The sequence below is a fragment of the Pipra filicauda genome, unplaced genomic scaffold (genome assembly GCF_003945595.2).
Source record: "Pipra filicauda isolate LSUMZ 115617 unplaced genomic scaffold, ASM394559v2 scaffold433_size896684_pilon, whole genome shotgun sequence".
In the NCBI taxonomy this organism is placed as follows: Eukaryota; Metazoa; Chordata; class Aves; order Passeriformes; family Pipridae; genus Pipra; species Pipra filicauda.
The window spans coordinates 446,435-469,965 of record NW_024104569.1 but is presented as its reverse complement, the minus strand read 5'-3'; the positions used below and the strand labels follow the sequence as shown (position 1 = coordinate 469,965).

Below are 23,531 nucleotides of genomic sequence, written 5' to 3'. Positions count from 1 at the left end.
AAGGAACTGAACAGTCATTAGGAAGAACTAAGGAATAACCATGTCAGGGCAGGAGCAGAGTTGAACGTTATCAGTTGGTTCCTTTGTTAACGAAAGTCGGTCCCACAGCGAGATGAACACGGACGTGGGCTGTGAACAGCCACTGTGACCTGAAGGGTACATCTGCCTGGGTGTAACAGATATGTGTATTATCCGTGGGAAACACTTGTTTTACATGATTTCCCTTAATATTTATCCTCCTTTCTCACCCTGGTGTGTCTTGCTGTGGAGCTGCTGCCCCAAAATTTTCCAGTTCTTGCAGTAGGAGAAGAGCTCCCAGCCCTCTCCTTACTGCCGAGTCTGCAAGTGACTATGAGGTCACCCTGTGGGCAGGGTGCTTCTCTGTGTTGCTGCTTCAGTGATCAAAGTTTTAGGCAGTCCTGCCACTTAGTCGAAAATAGTTGCAAAAATAAAACAAATTGAAGAAAGAAAAATTGCTTAGGTTTAAAAAAATGTTGGGGACAGAATTTGTCACTCATTGCAGTCTTGCTCTGATTTTGTATCATCATTGTGTGTCATTTACTACCATGTGAGGCATCCCTTTCTCATCTCTCAGGTTGTGGCAATTAAACCATATACCATCACACAAAATTTATAGAAGGAGAATTTCCATGTTCAGGTATGTCTCCAAAATATCAACAAACACCATCTCCCTTAAGCATACAATAACTTTTTAAAAATCTCTATGATACTTAGGATGGAGCATTTTCCTCCTAGGACAAACAAATCACCTCACTGAGTCATTTAAATGCTGATTGGTCTCTCCATCAGCATCAGCTCTCTGGGGACTTTGAGTCTATTTCTGGAACTTACCCCTTTTTCAGCTTTCTGCAAGACATAAGATTGCAGAAGCCCATAGGTCAGCTTAAAAACATTTATTGCCAGCAGTTGCATTGTTTCCTAGTCATCAGGAAATAATATGATTCCTTCAATAACAACTGGGTAGTATCAACTCTCACAGCTTCTCTTGTAAAACTTTCTCTTTGCAAAGAAGACTTTGCCGAAAGTCTTCAGCTTCAGCTGCTCTGCCCTCACCCAGTAGGCATTCCTCTGCTCTAACATTTCAGCTGAATTTAAAATTTAAATTAAAATTTAAAATTTATGCCATAACAATAACATAAAATTGCAGGGAGCTATTTTCACTGATACCTAGTGAGTACAACTTGCACCTTCTCGCTGGGATCAGCTCTTTTCTGTGGAAGCACGGAGCTTCTGCAGGTCCTGGAACTGAGGAGTGGAGTATTCCTCTGTGCTTCCTCACTGACCACTGTGAGCTTTGGCCATGGATCAGTTTGCAGCATCTTCATTTGCTTTTCAGCTCTGCTCTGGCATTGGCCATGTAGAACTTGTGCCCTTCTCAAGAGCTCCATCTCTTCCAGTTTAGGCCCCTGGTTTAACTCTGAGGACTGTTTGCAAAAGCTGTAGATGCACAAATCCTTGTGAGATCATCGAGTCCAACCAGTGACTGTCAAATCCACCACTAAACCCTGTCCCTAAGTGCCACATCTACTTGTGTTTTGAACACTTCCAGGGATGGTTGATTCTACCACTGCCCTGGACAGCCTGTGCCAATGCCTGACCACCCTAACAGTGAAGAAATTTTCCATAATACCCAACCTGAACCTCCCCTGGTGCAACTTGGGGCCATTTCCTTTTGTCCTGTCCCTTGTTCCCTGGGGGCAGAGCCCAACCCCCACCTGGCTCCCCCCTCCTGTCAGAGAGTTGGAGAGAGTGAGAAGGTCCCCCCTGAGCCTCCTTTTCTCCAGACTGGGCCCCCCCAGCTCCCTCAGCCTCTCCTGGTGCTCCAGACCCTTCCCAACTCCACTGCCCTTCTCTGAACACACTCTAGCAGTCCACTGAGGTTTTTTTGTTTCATCCTCTTGTACCAGCTGGCCTAAGGGACTTTTAGTGTCTGGTGAGAGTCAAGAGTCAACCCCACTCCTTCTTTGCCCCTCTAAGCCAGGGCTGCTGTCCTGGCACCTCTACTCTCCCTGCCCTTGCAGGCAAATGTGTGCCCAGTGATGACCAGACAGGAAACAGGCTTTTTTCTTTTTTTTTTTCCCCTTCCTACTGACATTTGCTTTTTTATTTTCCTCAACAAAATGTAGATTTATCCGGAGCCTGTTCTTCCTCATTATGTTTTTCACTCTTACTCAGAAGCCATTTTGGGGGGAGCTGTTTGATTTCATCCATCCGCCTTTGCTGTCAAGACAAACTGCTGTTGATTCCTGATTAATTCTTCAGAGATTTTCTCACATTTCTGGCCCTTGGTTAATTGCAGTGAGGTATTTAAAAACTGTTACTCTTTCCCAAAATTGCTAAATCCTCCTGAGTTCTCACATATTCCATGTGTTTTCTGTACACTTCTGTTAAAGGAAGTTGATCCAAATGGACAGCATGGGGGCAGGAGCAAAGCAAAGGCACCAGTGCTGGAACAAAGACTCTTTTTTTCAGTGTCTTCATATTAGTTGGGAATTTCTTTTGACATCTTAATTTGGCTGTGAGCATCTTGTAATACTTTCTCCTGTTATGGCTCATAGCCTGGTTTTGGTGTGTTGCCCATTATCCCACAGACAGTTATCTGGGTGTTGTTAACAATTACCTGTGTGAAACACTAGTGATCAACTCGCCTGGAGCACCTGTTCTGAGCTGTGGCTGTGACAAACCCCACGGCACATTTTTGAGTGTCTGGTCTCTTGTTCCTCCTGAGACAATACGTATTTTATGTGCTTGAAAAAAGCTAATTTAGGGAGCCTTGTATTTGAATGAACTGGGCAGCAATGCACATTTCTTATATGGAATGGGGAATGCAGAGAGAGGGAGAGAAGATGGAACACCACAGGAGCAGGATCATGAGGAGCTGCATTATCTTCCTGGGTGGGTTTTACAAGACTGCTTGTTGGCAACCATTGCTGAGTTGCACTTCTATTTCCTTGGGCCACTTGACTTGTTAATATTATAGAATCATAGAATCACTAAGGTTGGAAAAGACCTTCAAGATCACCAAGTCCAACCTTCAGCCAAATCCCGCCAAGGCCACTAAATCACACGCCAAGTGCCACATCTGCATTGTTTTTTTTAAAACACTTCCAGCGATGGTGACTCCAGCACTTCCCTGGAGAGCATGTTCCAATGCTTAACCACTCTTTCGGTGACGAAATTTTTCCTCACATCCAACTCAGAGCATCCTTGGCCCAACTTGAGGCCATTTCCCCTTGACCTATTGCTTGTTACCTGGAACAAGAGCCCGACACCCACTTCCTTTCAGATAGTTGTAGAGAGCAATAAGGTCTCCCCTGAGCCTCCTTTTTCTCCTCTTCTCCTCTTTGAGTCTATTTTTTTTTCCTCTTTCCCTCTTTTCTGAAGGCATCTGCTGCTTTCCAAGTAATTTCTTTAGGCCACTCAAACCATAGTAAAACATGCCAGGCCAACACTGACATCTTTTGTAGACAGGACATACGTGAAAGCACGTCACTTACTACATGAACAACAGAGGAAAAGAACTCTGATAGCCTGCTGTGGTGCCCACATGCAGATGAGTGGGCTACTACTGGACTACCAATCCAAAGAAAAGATGATTAAAAAGATGTCACACCTTAGTAGAGCCACTGCTACGCTCAAACTTGAAACTTTTGATCATCCGTAGAGGCCAAGCCGTCAGGAGTTCAGCCTTGGGCAACTGTGGGGTAAATGACTGTGTTGCTCCAGAACACTTTTAGGGCAAGAAAAAGACTGGGAGCGAGTCCTTGGAGTGCCTGGGAAAAGCAGGCAGGCAGAGGAGGGGGCCGTGACGGCTGAAAGAATTCCTCCTTTCAGAGAACAAGCAGCGCTTTCACAGCAGTGGATGCTCAGCTGCGGCACACACCACACAGATTACATCAGGGCCACTCGCTGCCTTTGATTAGCTGTAAGAAACAAAAGCGTGAAAATTTTCAGTTCTAAACTTGAATTTTCAAGAGAAAAAGCATAAATAATAAGGGCATTATGAAGCAGGCAACGGGAGCTGGTGGGGAGCAGTAGCACTGGTTCTTCGAAGACCTGGAACAGTAGCGTGCTGTTCCCGTGGAGGGATGCATAGTTGTGTGAGACGTACAAAAAGCCAGTATTTAAAGTACATTCTACAGTGCTTTTTGCAGGAGCATCAGTAGTATTACAAACAGATACTAATAGAATACTACAGTAGTTACTATAACAGAGATACTAATAGAATACTACAGCTAGATACTATAACAGATAAGATGCATTTGCAAGTGGTATCATGAGAGCACATCTGTGCTAAAATACATTAACTGTGGCCATTTCAGAAGAGCAGCTATTTACACTTCCAACACCTTAAAACCATGTCATTTTTGTTGACATTTATGCAATTAACACAAGCATCTCAGGCATGGAAGTGACAGGTTTAGCTACCTAAATGTGCAGTAGGGATGCCAGGTTTGGGAACACCATGCAAGCCAGACCTTTACTATCAGTCTGCTACAGCAACTGAATTCTTCCTCTTGCCCAAACACACGCCAGCCTGGTCTGCCAGCACATCACCCAGAGATGTGGATTGCTCAGTTATTTGTCTTATCATGAACTGCCCTTTTTTCATCCCTGCGGCTGTTGCTGCACAGTCTAAAATCCAAGTGTAAAAAAAAACAAATGGATTTGAATTGCAAAGTGTAAAGTTGTGAGGCTGTGCCTGCTTGAATCAGCACACAGGCTGAAATGAGGTCCACCAAATCCAGGCTTCTCAAAGCAGTGGGCTGGACACAAGGGATACTTTGTACCTTTCCTGTCACATAGTGGCTCTCCATGTCCATCCCATGGGCACGGCTGCCACTCCTGTGACAGGGTGCTCCTTGAGCTGGTGCAGTTAGAGGAGAGGAGAAGCAGACAATCCTCCTGTTGTCCAGAACTGGCCCACGAGCCACCAATTAGACTGCTTGGAATGACAGCGTTCCGTTCAAAGGGCTGCTAATTGTATTTTAGTGATGATTTAAATGCTGATGATGATCATTTCAGAGACATCCAGATCACTAATTACTCATAGTCTATGTTGAGCTTTAAGCAGGCGCAGGGAAAGTACTGTAGAAATGTGAAGTAATGTTATTAATGTTCTCAAAGGCCTCCACTGCCCTCACACATGTCAAAAGCATCATCTCCTATTCCTAGACCCAAACCTTGACCTGGCTGCTCACATCGGGGATCCAGCTGCCCAGCTGCAGCAGGGGCTCTTGCAGCGTTCTGGAAATTAGGAAAGAGGAGCAGCAATTACAAATTACTTACATTCATTAACCAAAATTCTACCAATATTAATCTACTACTACTACTACTACCAATATTAATACAAATTAACTCAAATTTTTACAACACCACCACTTCAGAACGTTTTATCTTTGAGGTAAAGTACCAGCTTGGTCAAACTGTGTTCCCAAACACAGCATGCTCAGGATGTTTGAATAAACTTGCCAGAAATGCAGGTCCTGCTGTGTGCCCTGCACAGGAAGGACATGGACCTATTGGAGCCACTCCAGAGGAGGCCACCAAGATGATCAGAGGGATGGAGCAGCTCTGCTGTGAGGAAAGGTGAGAGAATTGGGATTGTTCAGCCTGGAGAGCAGAAAGCTTCAGAGTGACCTAATTGTGGCCTTCCAGTACCTGAAAGGAGCCAACAAGAAAGATGGAGAGAGACTATTTATAAGGGCCTGGGGTGACAGGACAAGGGGGGAATGGCTTCAAACTGACAGAGAGCAGGTTTAGGTTAGATATTAGGAAGAAATTCTTGGCTGTGAGAGTGGTGAGGCCCTGGCACAGGTTGCCCAGAGAAGCTGTGGCTGCCCCATCCCTGGGAGTGTTCCAGGCCAGGTTGGACAGGGCTTGGAGTAACCTGTGCTAGTGGAAGGTGTCCCTGCCCATGGCAGGGGATGGTACTAGCTGATTTTTAAGGTCCCTTCCAAACCAATCCATTCTAGGATTCGACAGTTCTTCCCTCGCCAGTCCAGTAGGAGTGGTGGGAACTCAGTTGGCCTGTGGAGCTCAGAGAACCAGAGCTGTGCTCGTGCCCTGGGTCCCAGGGAGCTCAGTTTCAAGGCTGGCAAGTCAGTACATGCCATAAGCATGAAATTCCTTCCCAAATGTTTACTTATATTCTGTACAAGATGCTCATAGTGTGTTGAGGAATCCATTCTCCAGAAAAAATATTTAGAGTGCAAATCACAGTTTTCCCCTTCAGAAATTCAGCCAAAACACACTGAATCTGCTATCCACTGACAACATAGTGCTGGTCAAGATGTTTATACATAAAACACTCTGTCAGCAAGAGTAAAGCACATATCTTGCCTGTGTAATTGATATCTAGAAATGGAAAAGCTGGCAGAGCTCTGTTCTAAAATACGTGCTTAGGTTACCTGTAGTACAGTGGATTTTACATGCCAAATCTAAGCAATCAGAATTTTGAAAAGACTTTTATTGATGCAGGAAAAAAAGGGAGGCTTGTTTTCTCATTGAAAAATAAAATGCATGTAAATAAATACTAAGGCTGATTTATTTTTTTCGGTGAAGATTTATGTGAGAGTAATCTCTTTATAGTCCTAGAGTGTATTAGGTTTCACTAATCTACCCTCAATTTGATGTGAGGTCACTGGCCTAGGACAAGAGCGAGGGGATCCCTCCATTCTGTGACCAGACTCACAGGGAAGAGTGAGATCCTCTCCATACACCTCCCACCTTCCATTCCCTTGGATCCCATCACTGGTCCCCAGAGAAGAGATCAATGTCTGCCCCTCCTCTTCCCCTCCTCGAGAGGGAATGGCCTGAAGTTGTGTCAGGGCAGGCTCAGGTTGGATCTCAGGCAAAGGTTCTTCCCCCAGAGGCTGGTTGGGCACTGCCCAGGCTCCCCAGGGCAGTGGGCACAGCCCCAAGGCTGCCAGAGCTCCAGGAGGGTTTGGATGAACCTCTGGGGCACAGGGGGTGACTCTTGGGGATGGGCCTGTGCAGGGCCAGGGGTTGGACTGGATGCTCCTTGTGGGTTCCTTCCAACTCAGCATATTCTGTGATTCTGTGGTTTGTTTGTGCTACTCAAGTGGCTGGTATGGAACAATGAGATTTGCACATGGGAAGAGTTTTGCATCCAATTTTTTTGCAGCCATCTGACCCGGGAGTTTTGCTTTCTACATAAACGCTCTGTCCTGCTTGCCTGGGTAATGCTTCAAGCGTGGTTTTTGTGTGCCTCTCCTTCTTCTGAAGGCTGTGCCAGCCATGGCATCTTTGGAAATGAAAGTCCTGAAAAATACTTGCACTTAGTTACCAAGTGCTGGTTTTTTCCTTTTACGACATTGATGGTATTTGAAACCGAGTAGATCCGAGGGCACATAATTCCGCCCTTTTCTGTTTCAGCGAACGCCTGCCTCGGCTGCCAGCATGCTCCTACAAACCTCCCAGCCTGCACAGAGCAGCAGAGCTGAACTCATGCCAGGAAAGTGCTTGTCTCGTAAAAGGTAATGTTTAAACTTGTGTATTCCCAGGTTTTGTAATTACAGGTTATTCATTTGGTTTTCATTCTTTCAGCAAGGTCTGAGATGTCGGTGTCGTATGTTTTCTGCCTGATCTACACAGATTACTTCCTCATCTTCATTTATTCTTTTAAAGATATATCACTTGAACTTCACCCTGTGACTTTCTTGCCTGATATCAATCAGGAAAATATTTAAAAATTAAAGAATTAAGTATTTTTCAATAATGGTAACTCTTTTGCAAGAGATGAAAAGATTTAAAACCCTGCAAACTTGTCACCAAATGACAGAAACTCTGAATTCTGAAAGTTGTACACACATGCAGCCTGGCCTGCGTTCAATGTCTTGACTGCCATGAAACTAGAAAACTAGAAACATTAATTAACAGAAAAAATTTGTAGTCTAGCTCTGAAAAAAAAAAAAAAAAAAGATAAATACTACACAGCTCTCATTTATGAGAGCATTCTTATTTTCCAGAAGACATCAGTTTAATTCTCCAGATACTCAGTATAGCCAGTAACTTTTGTTCTCCCCCCACATAATACTGCACAGGAGAGTGTCTCTTTAAATTCATTTATAAAATAATTCAGGACTGTGGGTGTCTTTGATCTGTTCCTCTCTGCTAAAGTACAGAGGAGAAGAACATGTCGCTTAGCAACCCCGCTTAGCCAGCACTGGGGGAGACAGGAGGGATGGATGGTCCAGAGCCACAAAAGGGGAGGATTAAGCCCTGTCAGGAAACTAAACTTCGGGCAAAACTAAAGCAAGCGAATAAACAAACATTTGCAGAATTGGGTAATCTCACTGTTTCCTTTTTTTTTTTTATACCCCACTTCTGGTCTATTAATAGCAATCTTCCTCCCAAATGAGAAAATCCGGCATGGGATGGACGACGCAGGCTTCAACAGCGTCAGGCTGGGTTTCAGCTGGAGGGAACCTGAAGTTTAATTTTAAACCAGTTCAAGAGATTTTAAATAGAATTAGTGTTGTCAAGACTAATCGTAACTAATTTCATACTGCAGTTTTCCTCTTAACACTTCGAATAAATTTTGTGTGAGTCTCACCCTGTTGTTGGGCAGACCAAACGTCCCCAGCCTGGCTTATCCAGGGTCACTTACTTTGTCATAAATAAACCCCAGATTCTCTGAGCAGTTACCAGGCTGTGATTTGCTGGTAACTAGGTAACATCTTAGTGGCTGCAAAAAAAATACCCGTTAGGAAAGTAACTTTGCACTGAAGGTGAGCCCTCAGCCAACCTCTGCCCTTCCTCAGCTGCAGGACAGCGACGTCCTGCAGAGCTGTGACAGGAAGGGGCACCAGCTCAAACCCTCCTCCTCTTGCCCTTGCTGACCAGTGTCAGCCTAGAGCAGCCCTGATTTATTTTTTTCTCGAACATCAAACCCCAGAGCTCTGCATGAATCAGTTATGGAAGAGAAAACGGTGCAAAAAACCTGTGTCAGAGAAAGAATGGCAGAACTAGCCCACTTCAACATCTCACACAGATGAAAAATAGCTCAGAATTAAATACAGGTAAATTGTTATACCTCGTCTTCTATCATAAAGATTGCTTAAAATCTTAATTTTCATCCCATTGTCATGTTCTATTCACCTATAATTTATTACTGAACAGTTAAGCCCTAATGGTTTACGTCTCTCCTAGAGCCCAGTGCAGGCAATCCTGTGCTCAAACTCTAGTAAAACTGCAGATTGTTAAACTGAGTGCCTCGCTCCATCCACAGGTTGGAAGCTTGTCTAAACTGGCCTCTGCTGCATATTCCAACAATTACAAACATACCTGAAACCAGACATGGTTTGACTCTGGAGTAACCTTGTTTTCATCTGGTAAGGGAAGTGGTAAGTGCTAGCATGGAGCTCACTCAGAGCTAAGCTCTTAGAACAGTGTACTGAAGAACTTAGAGCATAAGTGACAAGATAATTTTTTATTTCCCATATGTAGCAAAGATCTGTAGGGCAGAACTCAGTCTTCAATGAGAATTTTACTGGTTACTGCAGGAGAGCCTGGATTTTACCCAGGATTTCTGAGTGTGCTTTTTGTACTGGCAAATGCTCATGTAATGTGATTCTTTGGAGAAATTTAATTGAAGAGAAATGTGTAAGGCACTTGGCATTAAGTGGTCTAAGTTTGTTAACGTAGAGTATGGAGAATGAAGCCCAAATTAGAAGCAAATAACACTAACTAACTGTGAGCATTTCCATAAAAATTACTTTAGGGTGAAGCTTGGATTCTTGTAACACATGTTTTCTCTATGCTTTCACTTTAATGATCCAAACAAATTTAGAAGCTTTATTTGAAATGTCACAAGCTGAAGCAAACCCCATTGACTTGACTTTGTCTTTTCTCTCAATTACACCAGGGTCAACAACTCTTTACTGTAACTCAATACTGAAAAAGTATTTTTGCTGACTGCCCAAATCGAGGGGGAGGAGGAGTCCAGAAACAGAAGAATTCTTTTACTTGTGCTTGTGTTCACAGTACCAGTTCATACACCTGGTGGTTTTTATTTTTAGGAAACAGAAATACGTAATACCCGTAAGGCCAAGATGATCTTTGTTGGAGGTTCTTATTACAAACACTTTATGTGATTCCTCCAACAGATACAGAACATCTCCAGCTTCTTGAGCAGACTTCGTCAGGCTCATAGTCTTGAGGAACATGTTTTGGACTACACTGATTTAAAAACCTGTTCAATTAACATAGCTTTCTGGTTATGGCATCCAGGTTCCCAGATCAGGATGATACATGAAAAAAAGCATGCAGATAAGGCATCGTTTGCCCCAACATGTCATCAGAAACTGACTTCCTAAAGGTATGTCTCAGACTGGAGAATGCAAACACAGATGTGTGATATTTTTCCATTTCAGAACAATCATTATAATATCCCTATGATGCAAATTACCTTCACGACTTCTTAATCCCAGTACTGACAGAGGGAGAGTAATCTGAATTCCCAGAAGCACTATGTTGGAGAACTCTCCATTTAGTTCGGCAATTCTGGAAAATACATTGCCCCAGCTAACAGTATTGGGGAAAAGGAGATTATTTCTGGTGTGGTACCACGAGGCAACAGACCCTGTTCTCAGGGAAGAATCTCTAATCTGAAATGTATCAGACCAGTTCTTTCTCTTGTAATATCCTAAAGGAAAACAGAATTATTCAGCTTTTTGTCACAATGTGTAGAAAAGTGTGAAGTCAAAAACAAGTCTAAGCTCCTCCTCAGTGGAGTGACAATGGCTGTCTCTTTAAACTAAAAACACACTGGTCCCAGTGCCCTCTGCAAAACAGTGGGACATCACAGAAAGTTTTTTTGGTGTTTGAGGCTCAGTTTCCCCAGGAATCAGTAATTACCACAAGGAGAACTGCAGAGATGTGGGACATCTTTACTGCTTGCAGTACCACCACCACACTGCTGACTGCCAGGCAGATGGCATATAAATGGACTGAAAAATCCACTGAAATGCTTTGATGTTGTATAGATGCAGAATTTGAAGGGATTATGAGTGTTTGTTTTTAAAAGAAAATTAATAAAAGACAATTATAAGGCTATGGAAAATACTGGTGGTATAAAAGAAGAAGAGGAAATTTTCATGGTTTTTCTCACTGTGTAAGGAACATGGGCATTCACAGAGGGAGATACAGTGTGCAAAAAACCCCAAAGAAGCCCAAAGAAACCATTCCCTGTTGGATTTCACTATGTGTCCTTACTGCCAAGCCTGTCCCTGCCCACCTCAGGTGAGTAGGGATCATGGCCCAGCCTGCCCAAACCAGCCCTGCTCGCTCCTGTCTCTCATCAGAGACACCACAAGTAGCACCCACATGGTGCTGCAGCGCTGAAAATTTGTGACTGGAAGCAAATGGTTTGACAGGAGAGAAAAAAATAGGTGCAGAGAGGTCCCTGTCCTCAGAAAGCCTACTGAAGCAAGCCTTTTCCCTTGGAAGAAGTCGTATTGGCATGGCAAATTTAAATGTAACAGTGACAGTGGCAGAATATTTTCGAGAAAGCCCCTTATTAATATTTTGGCAGCATGAGATTGTTTTTTTCCCAATTGCACATGCTGCTCCATCTGCCACAAAGCCATTGGTTCCAACAGCCTGGCCTTCCCTGGTACAGGGGCATCACGACACGTGATGATTGTTGGGCTGTGAGGAGAGGAAGGTGACAGGAGTGTGTGTGTGTCTCACACTGCAGTGCTGTGCCCTGTTGGCGAGGAGTTTGCTGTGAGAAAACGAGCCAGCTGAGGAGGTGTTTCCTTCCTGTTTACTAGTGTGTGAACTATTAATTTAGTTGTGTTTGGTCCCTTAACTAGTGGCCTGTTCTTAAAGGGTTTGAGCAGAGGGTAGTGGGCTACATAGCTTGCAATAGCAGCAAAGGCAAAACATTGTTTAAATTTAGTAGAATTCTGTAAATAGGCTTGTAAGAATCACATTAAACAAGAAATGGTTCTATTTTTCAACATCCAGTGCATCATTTTGGAGTATACAAAAGTTCTTTCGTAATTAAACAAAAATTGAACATTTTTGTCTTTTGTTCTTCATTGACATCACACCAGCTTCTCACCATTCACAGGGACAGGAGGGAGAGTCCTCCATGCCAGGACAGCCAGGGCACATCAGTCATCCACATGCCATCCCTGCTTCAGCTCAGGACTCTATCTTCTGAACCTCAGGTCACCTCCCAGCCACGGTGGTACTGGCTTACCTGGGACATTTTTGGAGCTTAACATCATAACAAGTGTGTCTCTGCAAAGCACTCTGTTTTTAGAAAAGCATCACATTTCCAGAAAGATACTTTCCTGATTTCTTTTTCTTAAATCTGAGTTATAATGAGGGTAAGAGGTATGTGATTCCTTAAACCTAAAGGAGACATCCAATGGAAAAAAGCAATCTTAATTCTAAAATGACTGTTTCAGCGATGACTTGTAATCTGTGCAGTTTTATCTGCTTGATAATACCCCGCTTAGTGTTAGATCTAAAAAAAGAATGAAATGAGAAAATCATGCCTTTGATATGCATTAAGTTATTCAGTTAGTAAATTAGTGAATCTTATCCTGAGTGTTATTAGCTATTAGCATGTTACACTTCTTGATGTTGCTCATGAAGAATGCATATGAAAATGAGGAAAAAAAATTCCCTTTTGAAGTTCCTGCCACTTGAGTTGTTGACATTTCTTTTAATTGGTGAATGTCCTCTTGAATGCAGTATTCCACTGTCTGGTTTTATGAGAGATTCTTCATTTTTAATTTGTTCTCCCATTGATTAGACTTTTTTTTTGAATGGGTAGCTCTCAAGATAATTAGCCTTTCAAGGGAACCATGTTCTCCTAAATAGTTATTAATAAGTATCTCCCCCATTCAGTACACTTAAGCCTTTTTCATTAGGGGAATTTCAAGCTTACATGTGGGCTGGTTGAACCAGGCCTGGTACCACCAAAGACAGTGGGAATCACTACAGATTTCAGGAAGAATGAGATCAGACCCTGGGAGTGAAGAAAGATCATTTACATTTGCTTTGTCTTTGGCAGATGTCTGTTTTCTAGGAGTACTTACAAACAGTTCTTCAGGATACAGGGTAGATTGAGAAGGGAGTGAAATGAGTGAAAGAAAACAAGGTGATTCCATGTGAACCAGGACTCCATCTTCAAAGGATCCCATCAGCTGCTGCAGCTGGGCCAAGGAGCCTCAATTAGTCTGCCTGGTTCCCAGTGCTGGAAATGTACAGCTCCCTTTTCTTTAAAGTCAGTGTACGTAACATAAACCCCTAAAACCAACAATCATTCTGTATCTGAAGTTACTTTCCCACTAAAGATCCAAGGATCTTCAGTCAGAATATGCTTCAGTTTAGGAATTGTTGCCAGTGTTACCCTCACAGTTAAGAGCACACTGGATAATAAAATACTCCAACATGTCACACACAGCTACAGTGACCCGATCCCATTCTGGGTCCTGCTTGGCTCCCCTAAGCCAGTTCTTGTCCCTTCCTTTCCTTAAACTCTGCCCCGAGCATTGCCAGGTATCCTCCTGCTGAAATACAGTCTTACTTTTGTATGTCACACTCTGTCCTTTCTGTTTGCTCTTTCAAAGCAGACTGAAACATCCTCATCCCTTCTGTGCCTCCCCATAGCTCTCCTGCTGTCTTTCCTTGCTACCTCCACACTTGGCCATTAAGGAACCTCTACCACAAACATGGATTTTCCTGCCATTCCTGGACAGACTTGTCTTCTATCCAAACCAGAATCTCATGGCATTTCTCCATGAAGGTGTAGCTATCTGATCAAGGTCAGTGTCCTAAAGCAGGGGGGTTTAGAGTCTTTCAAGCTCATGCCACCAGTTTATTTCCCACTTTCTGTGAACAGTATGATCACAGCTTTTTTTCATTCCCATCTGCTGTCTCGACCTCAGCAGAGGTCACACCATGGGCCAGCCTGGACTGACTGGATTTAAATTTGTCCCTTATTTCTCCATGACAGAAATGGCATTTCAGATATGTCCTTTTCTATCATAACTGAGAACTAAAGCTTTGAACCAGGCTCTGATGATCTTATGGCTCACATCCATAACATTCCTGCTTTCTGGGCTCGACCAATGCAGTTAGGATGATAAAGTCAAATAATTTTATCTAATTTATGGCTTTTATCCTTACTAGTCTCTTCAACCTCCTTTTGTTTCCTGCTTCTCTGTCGTTTCAAATAAGTTAACTGCTCTTTGCTTTCCCAGTGCCCTCCTTGACCCACCTGCCCTATCCATCTCTTTCACTAGGAAATTGCTTGTCCCTCCCACGGACAGTAATTCCAAAATTTCCTCTGTAGCCAAGAAGTCATTTCACCCACAAAGCTATCTCCTAAATCTCCTGAAGATGCTGTGAGTGGATCCTTGTTTTCCTGTCCCATGCACAGATATGGTGAGCACGACCAACGCAGCCCGTTCTTTGCTTCCACCTCCTCCTGCCTGTCTGTTGGGCTGGTTTGTCCCCAGTTGTCACTTCCCTGCCCTGGGGTTGCTCTTTTCATCCACATTTATGCACAGCCAATTTCAGTGGGTTTTTATTCCATCCTTCAGCTTTCTATAAGCTACAGAAAATAATAGTTGGCTGTTTTGTCTCTGCTTGTACTGATTCTTCAGTCCCTGAAGACCAACACCTTCCTCGCAATAGACACTAGTCGTTTTTTCAGAAGAAATAGCACAACAACTTCAGTACAAAAAAAAAAGGGTCAGAAACATCAACATCACCTTTCAGGTAGAAAATCAATATGAAAATAATGAAATTGAAAAAAAATTTCAAATAAAGCCCAAGGTGATCCAACACAGGTTGTAAAAGCCAGAATAAATGGCCAACCAAACAACCACTGCAGAGTCGTAACTTAAAGAGAAGCTTGACTTTGGGGAAGAGCAATGTTTATAGAGAGGCTAATTTAATTTTATTGAATACTATTAAAATACCTATTAAAAGTTACAAGTTGTAGTCCAGAATTCTGCAGTGCAGCTCAGAGGAGAGCTAGCATGGGCTATGAGCTGGCCTGACATGGTGATTTATTTCTGATATCATATAAAATAAGCTATTTCAAGAGCGCATTTCCAGGCAAGCTGCCTGGGTGGAGCCCTGCCCTCACTGCAATCAACAGTTTTGCTGGTGACACTGGTGAAATGATGTTTTCCTCTTGTTTTTAGCCTCTGCAAGATTAAATATTGGGCCAGGAAACCTGTATCAGTTCTATTGCATGCAATACCAGTGATTTTAAACACAATATCTGCTTAGGATGATTACTAAATGGAATTTGAAAAGTGATTTATTAAGATAAATTATTTTTTTTTTGTTTATTGCCCAGATTTCCTAATTGTGCCATGTTACTTTGTATGGTAGCTGCCTCTGCTGTACCAGGACAAAATATACACTTAGGCCTTTGGGCATGAGAGGTGAGTCGTTTCCATTCCCCATCCCACTAGAAAATCAACAAAAGCAAGCCTTTAATAGTATGAATTCCATTATGGCCCAGCTTGGCAAGCACCTAAATCCTGCAAGTGCTATGATTTATCTTTGAACTCGTTAGTAGCACAGCATAATTAACAAGTAAGCTGTAGGAACATGCCGTCGCTCTGTATTTACACGGCATTTGCTGTGCAGTTGTGGTATAATTACAGAGATTATACCTGCTCTCTAGAATAAGAGTACATGTTGTACCTCATTTTGTGCCATTTCACACCAGTGGAGCAGAGCACAGCGTGGTGGAGTTGAACAAGTATTTCATTCTGCTGTAGGTAGACGGGTGTGGATCTGCACAGAGTGCTGCTATTCAAACCTGCACTGTGGTTTCAGGCAGCTTGGGGTGGCAACCTGGCTTCTGGAGCTCAAGTGATTTATATTTTGGACTGCTGCCCTTTCAGTGATGTCAGTGCACTTGAATATGCAGATTTAAAAACAGGCAGGCTAGCATTTGGGTTTTTTCAGTATAGCAACCTTCCTCTCTCATCCATAGTATTGTAGGTTTCTATAGTAATTACAGGAAATGCATGGCAAGAATGTATCTTCTTACAAAGATTTCAGTTTTTAGATTTGTTTTATGCCAGCACATCCCCATTTCTCTGCCCTAAAACCCCATTGGTATCACCGTACCAAATGTGAAGTCACATCACGTAGGCACTGGGAAAAAAATACAAGCAAATGATGAAAAGTGCAAAGAAACATGCTGTGCCTCTGAGTTGGTCACATTTTATGTGATTCAGCGTAAACTGTAAGTAAAACTAAGTTAAAGATTCTATTATGTTTGAGATCTGTATCTAGCAGGAAGGGGAATACTGTACACAGCACTTGGTGTAGGAATTGCTGTGCCACTGCTCCAAAGCAGGGCATCAGCCTTTAAACTCACACACTGCACTATTGCCTGCTCTGAGAAGCATGCACAGGCCTTCCTAGAGTGTGGATATTCCTAGAGCAGCAGCCATTTACACAGGTCTTCCTAGAGCATGCTCACACCACCACACTGGTCAAGTAACTCAACAGAAACATGGATTTATTTGCTGTTGCCGGAGAGTAAAATTTCACTTCAGCATACAAGAAAACTATCTAAGAGCTCCCTGTTCTGCTCCAGGTGGAAGAAAAAGAAGGGAGCTTTTCTAAGTGTAAATTATTGTTGTTCAGCTTCATAATAATTTTCTTGTCTTGAGGGACTTGGTTTATGAGTACGGTGTTAAGAACTCCTGGCTCTGAAAGGCCAGCAGTGTGACATGACAGGGCACGAGCTGCGCTGTATTCATTTCCAGTTACTCTGCTGGCATCATACAACTACATCACTGAAATGAGATGCAAATTAACATGATATAATTATCTCATTTGAATGTCTCACAGTGATTTTACTCTGTGCTACGGCCAGTGCTCTCACGGCTCGTCTGGGTTCTGCAGATGTTGGGAAGGGCAGCTGTGACTCCTGCGGGAGCTCCTGTGGCTGGGCTGGATCCAGCATCCAGGCTGGGGAACGAGCCTCAAACTGCCTGTTTGAAAGTTGGGTTCAGGGAACTTTGATGCTTAACATCAACAACTTGTTTCTCTCACAAACTACGTTATCCGAGGAGTTGTTTGTGAACACTGGGAGTTAGAATTTCACTTTGGCTCAGATGGTGCTGGTTAAGGACGTGAACACGGTGCACAAAGTCTTTTCTGCACTGACAGGTTTAAAAATCATTTCAGAAGAAGTTAGAGAGCAAAATAAAACTTCCTTTTGCAAAATTCATATTTTAAAAAAATGTTAGTTGGGTTTTAACTGGCAGTTCTCAGTATTTCTACGTGGATTTCTTTTTTTTTTTTTATTTTTAACTGTTTTTCAAGGTTTTCCTGTTTTCATAGTGGACAGCAAGAGACAATGGAAGAGATGCCCATCCGTGTCCCAGTTACGGTCACAAGCATCATAATCCATGATTTTCATGACTTTTCCATTTCCATTTTCCTACAACCATCACAGAGTTCTGGGCTGGCAGCTGCAGCAGCCATTTACAGTAGCTGAAATACCAGCAGAGCGTTTCCCCTGCACACCACCCAGAGGCAAGGCCTGTATTTTACAAATGCCTTCAAAGCAAACATTTCAGGCCAACTGTGAGACTTGGGATTGAAATTCAGACTCTGGAGTACGACGGCACTTTGTGCCTGAGTTGACTTTTACCTCCTTTTCCATGTTGTCAGAGTCACTCCAATGCTTTTCTTTGTGAGAGGGCACACGGTAACAACCCCTGAATCCTCCTGAACAGTGCAATCATTCTTTTAAACTTTTATCTTAAAAGACAGTCTTTTACAGTCTGAGAAGGGCAGTTTCCCCCATCTAAAAAAATGGAGAAATGGGAGCTTTGCACTGACTCCAGCACGGTCCAGGTCGGACTCTTCAGCTTGGGTTTAGATACACCCTTGTTTTTCATTCAAGTGTAACAATAACCAAGAGAATCCTGCCAGTATTTCTGGGAATGAGGTAATTTTTAAATGGTGAAATTGTGCATCATTTCAGTCATAATTTGGAACCCAACCACTTCATCTGCCATTGAAAGCCTCATCTCTCACAAGGGATGTTTTATGAGACAGAAATTGTAATGACGGGATGAGACAAAAGCTCTGGCGAGGAGCAGACTTGAGTCACAAAGTGGTAAAATCTGTAGGGTTGGAAAGCTGATCCTCTAGTTAGAATGGAAATTTACAGCTGCACGTGAACTGCAGGCATCTCTGTGAGTGTGTGTCCCCAGGTCTTAAATAATGTTCAGTGAAATGTGATTTCTGCATGAATTTTCTGTGTTCAGAAGCAGGATTGTTCTCGGGGAGAATACTCAAAACCGGCTCTTTTGATGTTTTGTTCACAGAAACAGACACATCGTGCAAGTTCACATATACAGGGAATGGAATTGGGACTGATGTTTGAAGACTTCTCCCAACAAAGCCCTCCCAAATGATTTATGGCAGGAGTTACTTGCAGAGTGATTACAACACGTGTGTCTGGAACAGAAATGTTAAAAGGAAATCAATCTGCTTGTGGACAAATAATGAAAAGAGGAAAAGGAAAAATTCCTCTAACAAATATGAAACTGCAAATTATTCACTCAGCTCAGTTGGCAACAACCAATTTTTGTGGTAGTAGGAGCTTGTAGAGTAGGAGGTAACTGTGTGAAGAATGATTGATTTGGTATCTTATATTGCAATTCTGGAAGGGGTTCAACATCTAATTTCAAAGCCATTTTCCTCCTTTTACCCAGTAAAGAAAACAAAATGATAGTTGATGTCTGTGAGCTGTTTTGGGCAGATAGGATCTATTTTGTGTCCTCTGGACACTGACAATGGCTGGCTCATACGAAAGAACAGTTATTTATTAGAAAAGATCTCTCTTGCCAGAAAAAAAACCCAACCAAAACCTGCCTGAGGAAGGACATTACCATCATAATGCTTTTTGCATCTTTCCAGAAAAGACACACGGGTCTGAACTCGGTGCATCTTTGGGTTGTGGAGCCTTGTGTAAGCTGCACCTCCACCAGCTCATCTTTCAGTTCACAGTAATAAAACAATCACTGATTTATTTCCCTCTTGGAAGAATACAAAACACATTTTGGACATCTCTCACCCAAGACCACCTTTTGTCTCTCTTTCCCCACTCCTGGGAGGTAGGCAGCCACCCTGTGAGAAGCTCTGGAATGCTGCAGGGGGATGCCAGCAGTGAGTGTTGTCTTCTGCTCAAGACAGAGAGTGACTGTAGCATGCTCTGGAGTGGTGGATGTGAGTTCAGCATTCAGATCTCCTTAACTCCTTACATGTGTATTCTCAATTCAATAATGCAATTCCTAGTTTAATTCCTGAGCAGGCACGTGCTGTCTTCCCAAGGCATAAAGATGTGAGGGAATCCACTTCATCCCTACTTCTTTACTTCACAAAAACCTTAAAATGCTAAAGCCATAAATAGGCATTACAGCACAATCTTTGGGTGAATGATCTCCAACATTACTGCAGATCTTAGTCATAGTGAAAGCTTTTACAAGCTACTTTGAGCTAATGGCAGAATAGTTTTCATTTAAAGCAGTGATGTGTTCCTTCCCACAAATGCTAATTGCCATAATTCTATTGTAAGTTCTGGGCTTAGTTCTGGGCTGAGTTAGCTCCTTATAATTTAACACTAATCATTGACCAGAGTTTAATTTTACTATTTCTGTGGTTTTGGAGAGAAAGTTACCAAGACTGATACACTTCCATGTCCACCAAAGGCAACAACGGAAACAAGGTGTATTTCTGCAAGAATTTTCTAGGCAACCTCTTCAAAAACAGAAGGATGTGCTGCAGAAGGTGATGTTCAGGAGCCATTTCACCAGCCCACAAGGATATGGGGTGAGGGTATTTGCATCCATCTGAGCTGTGCCCAAACCATCGTGAGTTCCTGACTCTTACACCTTTCCTCCCATGCTGCAAATCCACATGAGATTCAGACTACTTGAAATGTCTGTGGATGGCAATGCCAGTCCACAGCTGGTGAATGTCCTGCTCACCACTGGGTGCCTTACAGAATCACAGGATATGCTGAGTTGGAAGGGACCCACAAGGATCATCCAGTCCAACCCTGGCCCTGCACAGGCCCATCCCCAACAGTCACCCCCTGTGCCCCAGAGGATCAGCCAAACCCTCCTGGAGCTCTGGCAGCCTTGGGGCTGTGCCCACTGCCCTGGGGAGCCTGGGCAGTGCCCAACCAGCCTCTGGGGGAAGAACCTTTGGCTGAGATCCAACCTGACCCTGCCCTGACACAGCTCCAGCCATTCCCTGGCTGCTGTCCCTGGTCCCCCCAGAGCAGAGCTCAGTCCCTGCCCCTCCTCTGCCCCTGCCCAGGCAGTTGGAACTGCACTGAGGTCTCCCCTCAGTCTCCTCTGCTCCAGCTGAACACACCAAGTGCCCTCAGTGTCCTCACACAGCTTCAAATCAAGGCCCTTTCTGCAGCACCTTCCTCCCTGGGACGGGAGCAGGGGCACACAGCAGCTCATCACCTGCAAAGGACTTGTCAGAGGACAGCTGATGTGTTGGTGGACCAAATTCCACAATTTCACTGCAGAAGAGCTTTAATTCTGACTGTAACATGAATATAGACAGATTCCTCAGCCTGCTCCAGTCTACAAACTGCAGATAAATATGTAGGTTGTTTGATCCTGGTTACAAAACCCACCGCTGCCTTTTGCCTTTACCCTTCCCCTTCCCTGCAATTTGAGGAAGTTTGCTTATAAAGGGCAATAAAATGTTCAGCTGCTGCAGGTCCCCCTAAGCCCACCAGCTTTTTTGCTTTTGTTTAATTTGCTACATGTGATTAATTCCAGTGAGTTTCTGCCAGGCAGAATCTGCAACTAAAAATACCCTGAGTACGCGTAGTGTGCTGCAACACTGCCGGGAAGTAAACACAACCATAGTCCTCATAATCACTGTTTTCCCAAAGAACTGCTGCTCCCAGCAGACAGCCTATTTCAGGCTGTAAATAGAAATCAGAAAATGAGATTTTCTTTCCCTGGTAGTTCTTCTCCTGGGAATTTTAGTGCTTTCCTCTGTGCACCTGCTTTGGGTGTTGGTGGCAGCCTATTTGTAATACCTGTCTCAGAGGATTGGGCACTAGAGCCTGCTCTGAAACACTGAAACAAGGGGCATCATTCCCACTAGTACCATACCAACATGTTTTTTGATATAAAATCATGTGTAAGATCAAAACCAGATCAGGATAGCCTGATTTACTCCATGATTCCAGTGACAGTTCATTCCAAATTCAGATTTGCAAAGTAAGTAAAGGTATTTCCCAGCTCCTTGCACTTCCTGTTCCAATAGTGGCAATACATTTGCCACTCTCAGTTTTGCAGACTGCCTGTTACCTGCTGTGGATTATCCAAGTCCAGTCACGAGCACAGACACTCCTGTCAATACCAGGGATGTCTGGCCTTGCCTCCAGTTCACAGCTCAGACACTGTCATCTAAATCCATATCATGTGGATCTAATGCAAGATCTTTGCACAGCCTTTAAATCTGAGAAGTTCTAATTATCATTCTTCTATCATCAATTCTTCTATCATCAGTTTTATCATTCTTCGTGTATTATACTTTTTTTATTTTTTCTGGAAAAAGCTTTGCATTATTAGGAATTCAAGAGATTGGGTTTTGGTACAGCAACATGCAGATCTCAGGACTTGGGAACAAATCTTTAATGTCAGATGCATTTTTCTGTTACTTCTAATGGTATCAAGAAGGATTTTTTGTGCTAGGAAATACCTTCATTATTTCATTACATGGGTGATATTTAGGCCTGTATCCCCTCATTTGGTTGAATGCTACTCACAGGCATCCTTTGACCTGCTGAGTAGCCAGTAGTTTATTTTAGTCAACTGTAGTAGTACTGAGAAGCACTCTCTTCCTGCCTATAGAAATAAAAAAAATTAACCTTGGAAAAACATGATTCATGCTGTTTTCTTCACTGAAGGAAAAGGAGTGGGCTTTTTTGGGTACAAATCTATTCAGAGAAAGATACCTTAGTCAAGAGGGGTCAGCTTGAGAGCAGCACTGCGAGTAGACAAAAGATTTTCAGAGAATATGTGAAAAAACAGTTGGCTTTAACTGAATGAATAGTAACCCCACTTTGTGTTGTACCACCTTGTGTGGTAAACCTGACATTTCAACTTGTTGTCATAGTCATCCTCTGTCATTCTCTTAGCTTTGTCATTTACAGCATTCATGTGCTTGACTTCAAGAAGCCTGATGCTGTTCACTTGTTGCTTGGTTTGACCTTAAAAATATCATTCAAATTGCAAAAACATTTAGAAAGTTGGAGAACTATTATCCAGAAAAAATTCTCGGGGCACAATGAAAGATGTAAACTCTCGGATTTGCTTTGAAAAGATAAAAGAAGCAGTCCCCCTCTGCCTCTCCTTGTCCATCACCAGCTGCAGTTGCCCTTGCTGACACTGCTTCCTCTGCACTTTTTCATGGAGGCTCCCTTCCTTTTACAGGATCTTCATCCTCATCCCTGTCTAGTCCTTCAGAAACAGCAGGAGACTCAGCTACTACCTGTGCCCACTTTCTTGCTCTGTCACCAACTGCTAACATTTTTAACTATTAATGGTAATTACTTACCTGGACATGTTTCGTCTCCGTCCTTTAATCCCACAGTTTTCTCTGTAAAGCCCCTTGTCCCAGCACTCCCTTCTCCTTGAATCACTATGGTTCCTCAAAATTAGAGGAGCAATTAGATGATGCAGCTCATTAGCAACCCAGCATACACTGGAACATGGTCATCCATCACCAGAGCTGTGCTGACCTGGAAGCCTTTTCTCCAGAGACCCCTTGGTCTCTTCACGTGCTGGGAAGTGGGAAGTGGGGTGTTTCCCTTCCCTTTGCTTGTCACTTCATGCCATAGAGAACATTATAGTTGCAGTCCTAGGGATGTTTACGACCCTGTACTTGCATTTTCCAAGTCCTTATTACCCTTTCCTTACTTAGAGGGTGGGGAAGCCCTGGCACAGGTTGCCCAGAGAAGCTGTGGCTGCCCCATCCCTGGAAGTGTCCAAGGCCAGGTTGGACAGGGCTTGGAGTAACCTGGGCTAGTGGAAGGTGTCCCTGCCCACCACAGGGGGTGGAACTGCATGAGCTTTGAGGTCCCTTCCAACCCAAACCATTCTGTGATTCTATGATTCCTCACCTCTGATGCTGCAGACTTAACCTGCTTTGCCTCCCCCAGTCACAGCCCTTCAGCTTCCAGTTCCACAACTTTCCCTGTGTCATTCCCCACCAGGAGCCTGGTCAGGAGAGCTGGGGCTGCTCCAGGCTTGGCTGCTCAGTGCCTGCTGCTAAGCCATATCCCACAGCCAAGTTACCTGCTGATGGGATACTGAGCACACGGGCTCAGGGGTGCCTCAAAGAGAGGGCTTAACTCAGTAACTGGAAGGGCTTTTTATCCTGGAAGCTGAACTCATGCAATAGTCACCTAATGTACATAAGTGGAGGTTTTCCCC

The 23,531-nt window shown here is 43.5% G+C and overlaps 1 long non-coding RNA gene across 2 annotated transcripts; it reads left to right on the top strand.

Annotated features, from left to right (window-relative positions):
• The first annotated feature begins 7,540 nt into the window (after positions 1–7,540).
• On the top strand, positions 7,541–18,477 carry LOC113993951. 2 transcript variants are annotated; one of them, XR_005565186.1, is made up of 4 exons: positions 7,541–9,065; positions 9,275–10,363; positions 15,377–16,279; positions 17,371–18,477. It is a non-coding gene; the product is annotated as an uncharacterized LOC113993951 (long non-coding RNA). The 2 variants fall into 2 exon arrangements; XR_005565185.1 differs by having other exon boundaries at positions 7,541–10,363.
• The last annotated feature ends 5,054 nt before the right edge of the window (positions 18,478–23,531 follow it).